General features: G+C 40.0%; 1 long non-coding RNA gene across 1 annotated transcript; it reads left to right on the forward strand.

Moving 5' to 3' along the window:
* The first annotated feature begins 686 nt into the window (after positions 1-686).
* LOC144455382 (uncharacterized) lies at positions 687-6,139 on the forward strand. The gene is made up of 2 exons (XR_013484115.1): positions 687-1,147; positions 3,527-6,139. It is a non-coding gene; the product is annotated as an uncharacterized LOC144455382 (long non-coding RNA).
* The last annotated feature ends 4,903 nt before the right edge of the window (positions 6,140-11,042 follow it).

Below are 11,042 nucleotides of genomic sequence, written 5' to 3' on the forward strand. Positions count from 1 at the left end.
AGATGAAAAGAAAATTGAAATAAATTAAAAACAATTACATCATTAGCCTATAATAGACTATGTAAATAACCCATTTGACACAAGTTATGCTATGAAGTGGCAGTCACAGTAGTATATGTAAAACCACGATTTAATGCCCTATAAATATTGTTTTGGCTGCTGTATATAGAGAGTTGGTCTGATCCAGGAAGACCTGCCTCTTACTCTTGCTAATCAAATGGAAAAGTCATCTGACCTCTCAGTTGTTTCTCTTTAGTATAGAACACTTCTTACTGGAAATGTCATAGGTCTAGTCCAGGGGGAAAAATGCAATTTGTATTTTCTACATAAAATACAAAGCTTTTAATTGCTTGATCTCTTCCTTCTTTTCTTTTAAATTGCACGTGGTAGCTTTGATTGTCAGATGCCATAATAGCTTGATCTCCATCCTTCAACAGGAACTGATTCTCCCAAAGTTTTCTGTGATTTCTTACTTGCCACATTTAATGACTTTTAAAAAACATTCTTCTTTCTTAACCTCTTTATTGTCTTTGTCACTATTATTGGTCAGTCAATAAACATTAAGCACTTCCTCTGTGCCAAATGCTGTGCTAAGTGATGATAGTGGAAAAAAAGGCAAAAGATGATTCCTGCTCTCAGAGAGCTCTCAATCTAATGGGGAGAGAACAGGCAAATAACCATGTGAAATGGAAATTGGAAATTCCCCTTTAAATTAATAAGATCACTCAAATAAATAGGTTCAGTTCAAATCTCGGTCATGACCGTTCCATATCTCCTGAGTGTTCTTGGCCTAGCATTCCAGGAACTAGCCATTCCTAGGTCACGTTGACATGGAGGGTTGGCTCCTCTCCTTGTGAGACATGATGTTATCAAAAAAAACAAAATACCAAGCCTCAGGCGGATGGGAGCGTGGCTAAGGTCAGATGTGTATTGGACAAACCATGAATAGCGCAAGCATCAAAAAGGGGTTCTTGGCCCCAAGCCTTCTTTGTTTAGAACAATATAAAAACACTGCGTCCTGTAAGCCCGCTGAGCCTCACCCGCGGGAAGGACGCTTCGCCCGGGAAAATCTTTACACAATTCAAGTTTGTACAGGCTGCAACGGGGCTCCCAGCCGTTGATTGATTTTGGAGGTTCCCTTGAATTGGTGATGTATTCTCTTCCATTACCGACTCTCTTGATCGGTGCTATATTATTGATTGTTCTTATTATTTATGCTTTCTATGCAAATTCAAACTATCTGTGCTTTGCTTCTTCTAAATAAATTATCTATTTCCTATTATTTTCTGGTGCATTGGAGAGTGTCATTTATAGGAGCGAATCCGAACCTCACTAAATCCTATTAATACAAAATTGGCGTCACGAACAGGATTCGCTGTATAAATGCCTTTCTTTAAGAGCCCCGGGCTCCGGTAGAGGTCCCCGGTTGGGAGGACCCTCCGTTTTCCTCGCTCGCAAAAACCTGGTCACAGTGTACAGGACCTAGTGAGGATTGGGGGTGTTGGGGGTTCTCGTTTGGGGTGCGACGGATGGGCCGGTTGCCAGCAGGGATAATGGGGGGATACGACCAGTACATCATTTCCCTCCCTTTTGGGTTGTTTGCAGCCAGACAGCCAAAGGCTGCAGCAGGACTCTGAAAAGTTGCCTTCATTCTCCCCCTCTCCCTCCCCAGGTAACAGCAGCTTCAAAGCAGTGCGTGGATGGGAGAGGGAAAGAGAGAAGAATACTTTATTACTTAGGTTATATGGTTGGTAGAGGGCAAGTTGGGAAGGATTGTTGAAGTGTTAGGTCAGAATTAGAAAGGAATGAGATATGTACAGGTTTTAAGGGGATTTTAAATCATTAGAAAGAAAGGCAAGGAAGTTTAAGCATGTAGGAGAGAGGAGTGTGTGTAGAAAATTTGAAGGGTGAGTAAAAGGAAAGTGCGTGCTGTAATAGCTGTAGCAAATATGAATTGGGACCCTGATACTTGGGAAGGTGATATTTGGGATGAAGATGATGATAGGTGGGGGGAAGTGATAGAGGAGGAAATTCCGGACGTTAAGGATGGGGAAGCTCGGCCGATAGTTAGGAGAAAAGCCGAAAAGGAGGGAACTAACCCACCCCGGGTGACTGAAATCACGGAAGATTACTCCCAAAGAGAAATTACTGATTTGCTTAGTAGGTTTTCACAGCGATCAGGAGAGCCTGCAATCTCCTGGCTTGTAAGATTAAGTGATGGGGGAGCTGGAGGAGTGTGGCTAGACCCCAAGGATTGTCTAAAATTTTTGAGTTTGACCTCTATATTTTAATACAGGCAGAGAATAAAGAGGTGGTAGAGAAAAGATTAACTCAACTAATAGAACATATGAAGGAGAAGGGATGGGAGATTAATCCTGATAAAATTCAAGGTCCAGCTCAAAGTGTGAAGTTTTTAGGAATAATTTGGAATAAGGGTCATAGAGAAATCCTCCCCAAGGCCAAGCAAAAAATATTAGATTTTTCACCTCCTAGGGACAAAAGAGAAGCTCAAAAGTTCGTTGGGTTGTTTGGTTTCTGGAAGAATCACATTCCTCATTTAGGTCAGATTTTGAAGCCATTGTATAAAGTTACCCGGAAAAAGTATGCATTTGAATGGGGGGAAACAGAATCGAAAGCCTTTGAGGAAGCCAAAATAGCTATTCAAACTGCCCTGGATCTTTGGCCTGTACAGCCAGGGCCGATGGAATTGCAAGTTACAGTTTTGCATGGATATGCTGATTGGAGTTTATGGCAAAAACAACAGGGCAGGAATGTTCCTTTAGGATTTTGGTCGCGGAAACTGCCACCTGCTGGCCAAAATTATACTCCTTTTGAACAACAATTATTGGCTGCATATTGGGCCCTGGTAGAGACAGAACATTTAACTTTAAACCATGAAGTTGTATTGAGGCCAGCCATACCCATTATGAGTTGGATTATGGGACCCCCGCCTCACATAAAATAGGACATGCCCAAGAATCATCAATTATTAAATGGAAATGGTATTTGCAAAATAGAGTCAAGACAGGCAGATCGGGTATTTCCACCTTGCATGAAAAGGTATTAGAATTACCAAAACATTCAAATGATATTGATATACCACCAAAGTCTTATGATCAATCACCTGTTTCTTGGAATAATGGATATGATTCTCTAACCCCCGAGCAGAAGAAGCATGCTTGGTTTACTGATGGCTCGGCTAAATATATAGGATCTAAGCGATGTTGGAAAGCTGTAGCCTATAACCCTTCATGCAATACTATTTTGGAAAGCTCTGGTGAAGGCCAGAGTAGCCAATGGGCCGAATTAGTGGCTGTCTATCAAGTAATTCAAAAGGAACAAGGTGGCCAATGTTATATATATATATATACTGATTCCTGGGCCGTAGCCAATGGCCTAGCAGTTTGGATGCCAATTTGGAAGAAACACGAATGGAAAATTAGAGACAAAGATGTGTGGGGAAAAGAATTATGGGAACAAATATGGGAATGGTGTCAATGTACTAATGTATCTGTATTTCATGTAGATGCCCATGTGAATCAAGATTCTGTGGAACGTGAGTATAATGCCCGTGCTGATGAATTATCCAAACTTCAAGGAAAAGCTTTAAAGGTCACCCCCAGAGAGGAAAATGAAACACAATTAGGAAAATGGGTCCATATCACCGCAGGACATCTTGGCGCTCTTGCATCTTACAGTGTTTTACAGTGTTTGCCTGCTATACGCTAACTATGGCATGGACTCCAGGTATTCCAGTGGGAAATCCTCAGCAAGGACCGCGTACTGATTCCATCTACGGTGGTGAAAACAACACCCACATCATGAATTGGTCATACCCATTCAACGTAGAAGTTTGGGACGCCCCTTTATTTCCCCTAATGAGAATCAATTTAACTAGTTTTAATCTAACTGTTACTGCAGCAAACGGTACCAATATATCCTGTACCCTTACAAGTTGGCCACCTAGTCCATATTTTCCTAAAAGGTTAAGATCTGTAACATATAATTGGACACAAGTAAACTCCACCTACACTGTCTCACTATCACAAGCGGACGACAGAAAATATTTTTATTGTCGTAACACCTCCAATGGGATGGTATGAAGAATATCTAAACCAATTAGTATGGGTTGTACCTGTGACACCAAAACCCCCCGGAATAATTCGTGTCCCCCGCTCATGTACTAACACCTCTATCTTGCAACACAAAATAGTGTTTCATTATACTGTAACTTTTCCCTCTTTAGAAAGTTGTGTCAGGAAAAAAAGAGCTTGGTATGATACATTACTTGGTGGTGCAGGAACTGGTTTGGGTATAGTTAATTCTATAGACCTTGAGACCTTGGCTAGCAGACTGCGCAGTGCTGGACAAGATGTTTCTCAAGCTTTGACTGTGAATGCCCAATGGTTACCCACAACGATCCTGCCACACCAAAATACATTACAATATCAAGGCCAATTTTTACAAGTCTTTAATAATAGCATCCTTGTTAATTTACACCTTATGAAAAACATTGGTGTTTTATTTAATTGGACTAAATGTTCCTTGCAAAACTTATATACCCTCATACAGAAGGAAAATGCCCAAAGATTACTACAGGAAGGTAACTCTCACATATGGAACAATATACTTGACTTGTCAGATGTATGGAAAAAGCAAAAACCTGAGAATGCTAGATGCACTCCACTTTGGTGTGCTGGAACTATTATACTCTACCAAGTTAGAACTTGGACTGTTATGTGTCAATTTCATGTAATACCTTTTGTCTTACATAAATACTTTGCTTTATCTTATATCTATGGAAACTATATAGATTGGTATAATGTAACTCATACTCTGTCTGATTGTGTTGTAACTAATGGAGGGATTGTTTGTGGGATGATGACTCGGCAGATGGAACCCTGCCTTCTCTCACATTCATCCAATTTGTGTGATCTAACTTTATACCCAGTGAGTAACTTTTCTATGATATATGAAGTATCTACTCAATACATCTGTATAGCTTCTAATAACCGTTCTGACTTGTTATCTGTAAATGTTACTACTGTCCCATTTTCTGGTTGCTTACATAATGTATCTTTCCTACGCTGGCAAGGAAATGATTTTTACTTTCCACCAGACACTAACCTAGTTAAAAATTTTGCTTGGGTACCCCAATCTTTGCCTCTACCTCATGTGTCTCTATCTCTATATCCCCTTATGAACATCTTGAATCAGTCGACTGAAATCAAAAAGTTATTAGAGTCCAACCAACGCGCGTTAAATGAACATCGAATACAGACTCTTATAGCTGCAGGAAGACTAGTCGAAGCTTCTCATTTAGTGATCTCAGATACTAATCATCATTGGTATGATTTTCTTTTTAAATCTCCTACTGCTACTATGTATTTTAATTCCTTAGCTACCCCCATACTACTACTTGCTTTGTTCTTTTTATGTCTTTGTATATGCAATTGTTGTATGTATACCAAAATACGCACTATATACACTCCTGTCACACCTTTGCCCCTCACCTATTATTCTCATGATCTTAAGGCCAAGTGAAATGGAAATTGGAAATTCCCCTTTAAATTAATAAGATCACTCAAATAAATAGGTTCAGTTCAAATCTCGGTCATGACCGTTCAATATCTCCTGAGTGTTCTTGGCCTAGCATTCCAGGAACTAGCCATTCCTAGGTCACGTTGACATGGAGGGTTGGCTCCTCTCCTTGTGAGACGTGATGTTATCAAAAAACAAAATACCAAGCCTCAGGCGGATGGGAGCGTGGCTAAGGTCAGATGTGTATTGGACAAACCATGAATAGCGCAAGCATCAAAAAGGGGTTCTTGGCCCCAAGCCTTCTTTGTTTAGAACAATATAAAAACACTGCGTCCTGTAAGCCCGCTGAGCCTCACCCGCGGGAAGGACGCTTCGCCCGGGAAAATCTTTACACAATTCAAGTTTGTACAGGCTGCAACGGGGCTCCCAGCCGTTGATTGATTTTGGAGGTTCCCTTGAATTGGTGATGTATTCTCTTCCATTACCGACTCTCTTGATCGGTGCTATATTATTGATTGTTCTTATTATTTATGCTTTCTATGCAAATTCAAACTATCTGTGCTTTGCTTCTTCTAAATAAATTATCTATTTCCTATTATTTTCTGGTGCATTGGAGAGTGTCATTTATAGGAGCGAATCCGAACCTCACTAAATCCTATTAATACACCATGTTAAAACAAGCAGTTTATAGAATAAAGAAGAAATTATCAACAAAATGAAAGTGTAAGAGAGATTGGGAAAGGCTTCCTGTAGAAGTTGGGGTTTTAGCTGGGACTTGAAAGATACCAGGAAAGCCAGGAGGTAGAAATGAGGGAGAACATCACCTTCTTCTCCTTGGCACTCTCTTCTCTCCAGGTGTTTGCTACATTGCTTTCTTCTGGTTTTCCTACTTGTTTGACTGCTCTTTTTTGATCTCCTCTGCAGGATTTTTATTGAAATAATGATCACGTAAGATGAGTACCCCCTGGGATCAGTTCTGGATCTTCTGTCCTCCCTCTATACTATTTCACTTGATGATCTTTTTAGCCCCTATGGATTCAATTATCATCTCTATGTACAAGATTTCCTTTTTTTTTTGCTGAGGCAATTTGGTTTAAGTGATTTGCCCAGGGTCACACAGCTAGTGAGTGTTACATATCAGAGGCCAGATTTGAACTCAGTTCCTCCTGACTCCAGGGCCAGTGCTCTATCCACTGCACCACCTAGCTACCCCCATGTACCTCATTGTTAGTTCTTATCCAGTCCTAACCTCTCTCCTAATTGCCACACTCAGAACTCCAACTGCTTATTGGCCTAAATCTCAACTGAGATCTTAATTTTAACATGCCCAAAACTGATCTCATTATTTTTTCCCAAACCATCACCATTTTCTAACTTCCCTATTACAATTGAGGATACCATAATCAGCTAAATTTCATCCTCAACTACTCACTCTCTCACCCCGTCATGTCTAATCTGATGCCAAATGTTATTCATTGTAACATCTATCATATATGCCTTTTTTGCCTTTGACATGGCTGCATGATGCAGTCCATCTGAACCCTCATGCTTGGGTAACTACCAAAGCCATGGATTGCTCTCCCTGTTTCAAGTCTCACTCCAGTCCAATATCCATTCAGCTGTCAAAATAATCTTCCTAAAGCACAGATCTGACCATGTCATCCTCCTATTGTATAAACACTAATGGCTCCTTGTCACCTCCATGATCAAATGTAAATTTCTCTGTTTGGCATTAAATGCCTTCACAATCTGTTACCCACCTTCCTTTCTAGCGTTCTTATACCCTTCCGTGAAATCCAATGACAGTGGCCTCTTTGCTGTTTCCCACAAGATGCTGTTCCAGACTCTAGGCCGTGTTTTTTTTTTTTTTTGTTTTTGTTTTTTTGCCTTTTCTTTTGCCTGGAATATTCTCCTTATTCACCTCTGCCTTCTGACTTCTCTGGCTTCCTTTAAGTGCCAGCTAAAATCCCATATTTTATCAAAAGCCTTTGTTGACTTGCCCCTGATCTTCCTGAAGATCTTTATCACTTGATCATGAAAGCTGTTGTTGTTTGAAAGCATCTTGAGAGAAACAGAAAGGACAAGGATTCTAAATTCCATCTGATTCTGAGCGAAAGCCGAATTCACCGGCTGGCTTGGTACTACAAGACCGAGAGAGTGCTCCCACCCAATTGGAAATATGAATCATCTACATCCTCTGCTCTGGTTGCATAGATTTTGGTTTATGTACTAAAATAATAAAGTCACATCTAACTGGAAAGAAAAAAGAAAAGAAAAGGCCAGAGCTGAATAGAAAATTTGGCATTCAAACACAAGGCTCAAGAGAATCATAAGAAGGTAAATAAATATGAAAGAAAAATCACAAGGGACTAGTAAAATTAATTGTGCTCCTATATGGGAAGATGATACTATGTAACTCCTAAAAACATTATCAATATTAATGGACTTAGAAGGAGTCTACATGGATAGAGGCCACTGGTGTGAATTGATTATGTTGGGGTGATATTAAAAAAAATTAAGAAGTTATAAAGAGGAATACACTGGGAAAAGAGGGGAGGGAGAAGAATGGGGAAAATTATGTCACAAAAAAGAGGCACACAAGGAAGAACTTTTACTGTGGAGGTGAAAAGAGGAGGTTACAGGCAATGCTTGAACTTTATTCTCATTGGAATTAGTTCAAAGAATACTCTCTCTCTCTCTCTCTCTCTCTCTCTCTCTCTCTCTCTCTCTCTCTCTCCACTGCATATAGAAGTGTATCTTACCTAACAGGGAAATAGGAGGGGAATCTGCCCTTTCTTTTATTATCTCCACCTTTTTCTTATCCCCTTCCCACTCTTGTTTCCCTGTTTTCCCCTTTCCCATTCATATTCACACTTATGATTACTAATGGCATTTCCCTCCATCCTCTTTTCTTCTGTTTATTCTTCTGCCTTTCTTTTTTATCCTGTCCCCTCTCTAAATTCCATTTTGCTACTTTTTTGTCTAACTCTTACTTTCTTCCAGAGTAATGCAAAACGTTCAGGTTATCCCATAGACCCAGGGGCAGTTTCCCCCTGAGGTAATCCAACTCCATTCTTCCTCCCATCATCTCCTTCTCCTTTTCTCCCTGATTCAAACTCCTCCCAAAATATAAAGAAGCTTAACAAGATTGAGCTCCATCTTCATAACACAATAAAGCTACCCTGCTAGATATAGACAGAAATAAAATGTACCAAAGAATGCATAAACACTCATATCAGTAACCAATTTTTACTTATTTCAAGGAGACCTGAATAACTTATTCCATTTGTCTTTATCAAATCCTTTTTTGTTTCCTCTACTATCTCTAATGCTGAAGAAGTGTGGAAACTCCTGCTAGTGATTGCAAAAATGAATAAATAATGATTTTCCCCAGTAGTGGAAGGTATTAAACAGCTATTAAGGGTTTCCTAGCCATTTCTGTTGAGGGTGGAGGAGCTAATAATAGAATGTGTCTATCTACTAACAAACAAATGGAAGCACAGTAGAGATCCAAAACTGAAATAATTACCCCACTTTGGGGACCAGGAGAAGCAGCTAAGTGTTGTAAATTAAAGGAAAAATAAGAATAGTTTGTGCTAGGGAAAGGTAATAAAATCTCTTTCATCCTTAATTCACATTATAGAGGAAGGGAGGATGGGAGGATGTCATCATGGAGAAGTGAAGTAATGGAGTACCTTATCTGGCAACTTATGCTCTAGGAAGCTTGTTATTGGGAAAATTTCATCTCCTAATTTTTTTTTATCAACTTTGGGACTCCATCTCATCACTCCCCTGTGTCACTCCCTTGTTTCCTTCTGATTGGAGGTGGAACCAGAAACTCCAAAACCTCCATTTCAGGAGGATACCCAGGTTATAACATCTTCTCATTTCTCCTCTGGCTGCATTACTTTGAGACTTCTCTTAGTTTTTAACTATGCATCTGGATTGGGTACTTTCCCTGCATCCCCATCATCCCTTTTCAGCCATCCACCATTAGATTAAAATTCCTTGAGGGCAGAGCCTGTCTTTTTTCATATTTCTATCCCCAACATTTAGCACAGTGGACCATAAAGAGCAGGTGCTTAATAAATTTTTGTTGACTGACTAACCTATAAAAGGGATGGACTTAGTTTTAGCAGTTCAGGTATTATATATATAAAATGGAGTGGAGAGGAGATAAGTTAGAAATGTAGCAGCAGTTTAGCCCAATTTTTACAGATACCACTTAGAAGGACAAATCACAGACTAAACACTACTTTCTCTGGCTGAAAAAAGATGGACACAAGTAAAGATGTTTGAAGGAGGATTGGAGGTAAAAAGATCTTACTTCCTCACTCAGCTTACTCTAAGACATTCTTCTCACACTAGCTTTAGATTTTGTAAATTGTGAGTATCATTACAGTATGAATATATAATTCCCCTTCAAGTAGCATGGGGATGTGGGTGTACGTATGTGCAAGTTTTTGTCTGAAAAGGATAAGGAAGTAAAATGAGCAAAATATAAAAAGTGCTGAAGCTCTTTGGATTCATATTTTAGCTACTTTTAAGACATTTAGATGGAGGTCATTCTTGACTAGAAATCTTGCTAAGAACAGAAATCAACATAATTTATATAAAATGAAATATTTTCAAGTAATCCATGTGTGTGTGTGTGTGTGTGTGTGTGTGTGTGTGTGTGTGTGTGTGTGTATTAAGCTATTACTGTTTATGACTACCCTAAGAGTTGAGACATATATGTGTGCCTTTGTGTCTTGGTACTGTTGTACCGAGAAATCAGCGAGTGAGATCCAGGCATAATTTAAGATGTGGTTTTATTAGCGTGGGGCTGCCAGGGGTATTTACATCCAAATCAAGCAGCCCTGATCAGGGGTCAAGCTAGGGTTTATATAGAAAAGAGCATGGGAAAGAAATGTGAGGAACACTGATGAGGTAATCCAAAGATGCAGGTGTCTTTGAGCTATGGATGGGAAAGTACAGGGAGTATATAGGACAGGGAGGGGCATGGATCTTTGAAGTCTGGCAAGAGGAAGAGTTCTTGGGCTGGTCAAGGACACCCATCTCCCTCTGTCTTGATGAGAGAATGCTCTGCAACAAGGGAAAGCTTTCTCACAACACAGGAACTTACTGAGGAATTGGGAGGCTTCCAGAGACATGATCTGAGGTCTGGGGCCTGAGCAGCCCAGCTCTGTGTAGCTGTACCAGGGAGAGAGATAAGGGTCATTCTGAGGCCTATGCATGAATAACTGCTAAGCACAGTGTCCTTGGGCTGGGGAATGGTTGGTAGAGACCGTGTTTCTGAGACTAGTAAGATATTGGGGCACAAGTACAAGCACAAGCACCCAAGCACCCCATTATTACGGATCAGAGATCACACAAACCAGACCAGGTGTCCTGGTATCTGGTATAAACATAATTATCTAAAGCAATTATATTGCAAGCTTTCTTATCCATTTGCATTGGATGTACGGGCTATGCTGAGGTATACAATAGTACATTTCACT

The sequence above is a fragment of the Phascolarctos cinereus genome, unplaced genomic scaffold, assembly GCF_003287225.1.
Source record: "Phascolarctos cinereus isolate Bilbo 61053 unplaced genomic scaffold, phaCin_HiC Scaffold_27;HRSCAF=530, whole genome shotgun sequence".
Lineage (NCBI taxonomy): Eukaryota > Metazoa > Chordata > Mammalia > Diprotodontia > Phascolarctidae > Phascolarctos > Phascolarctos cinereus.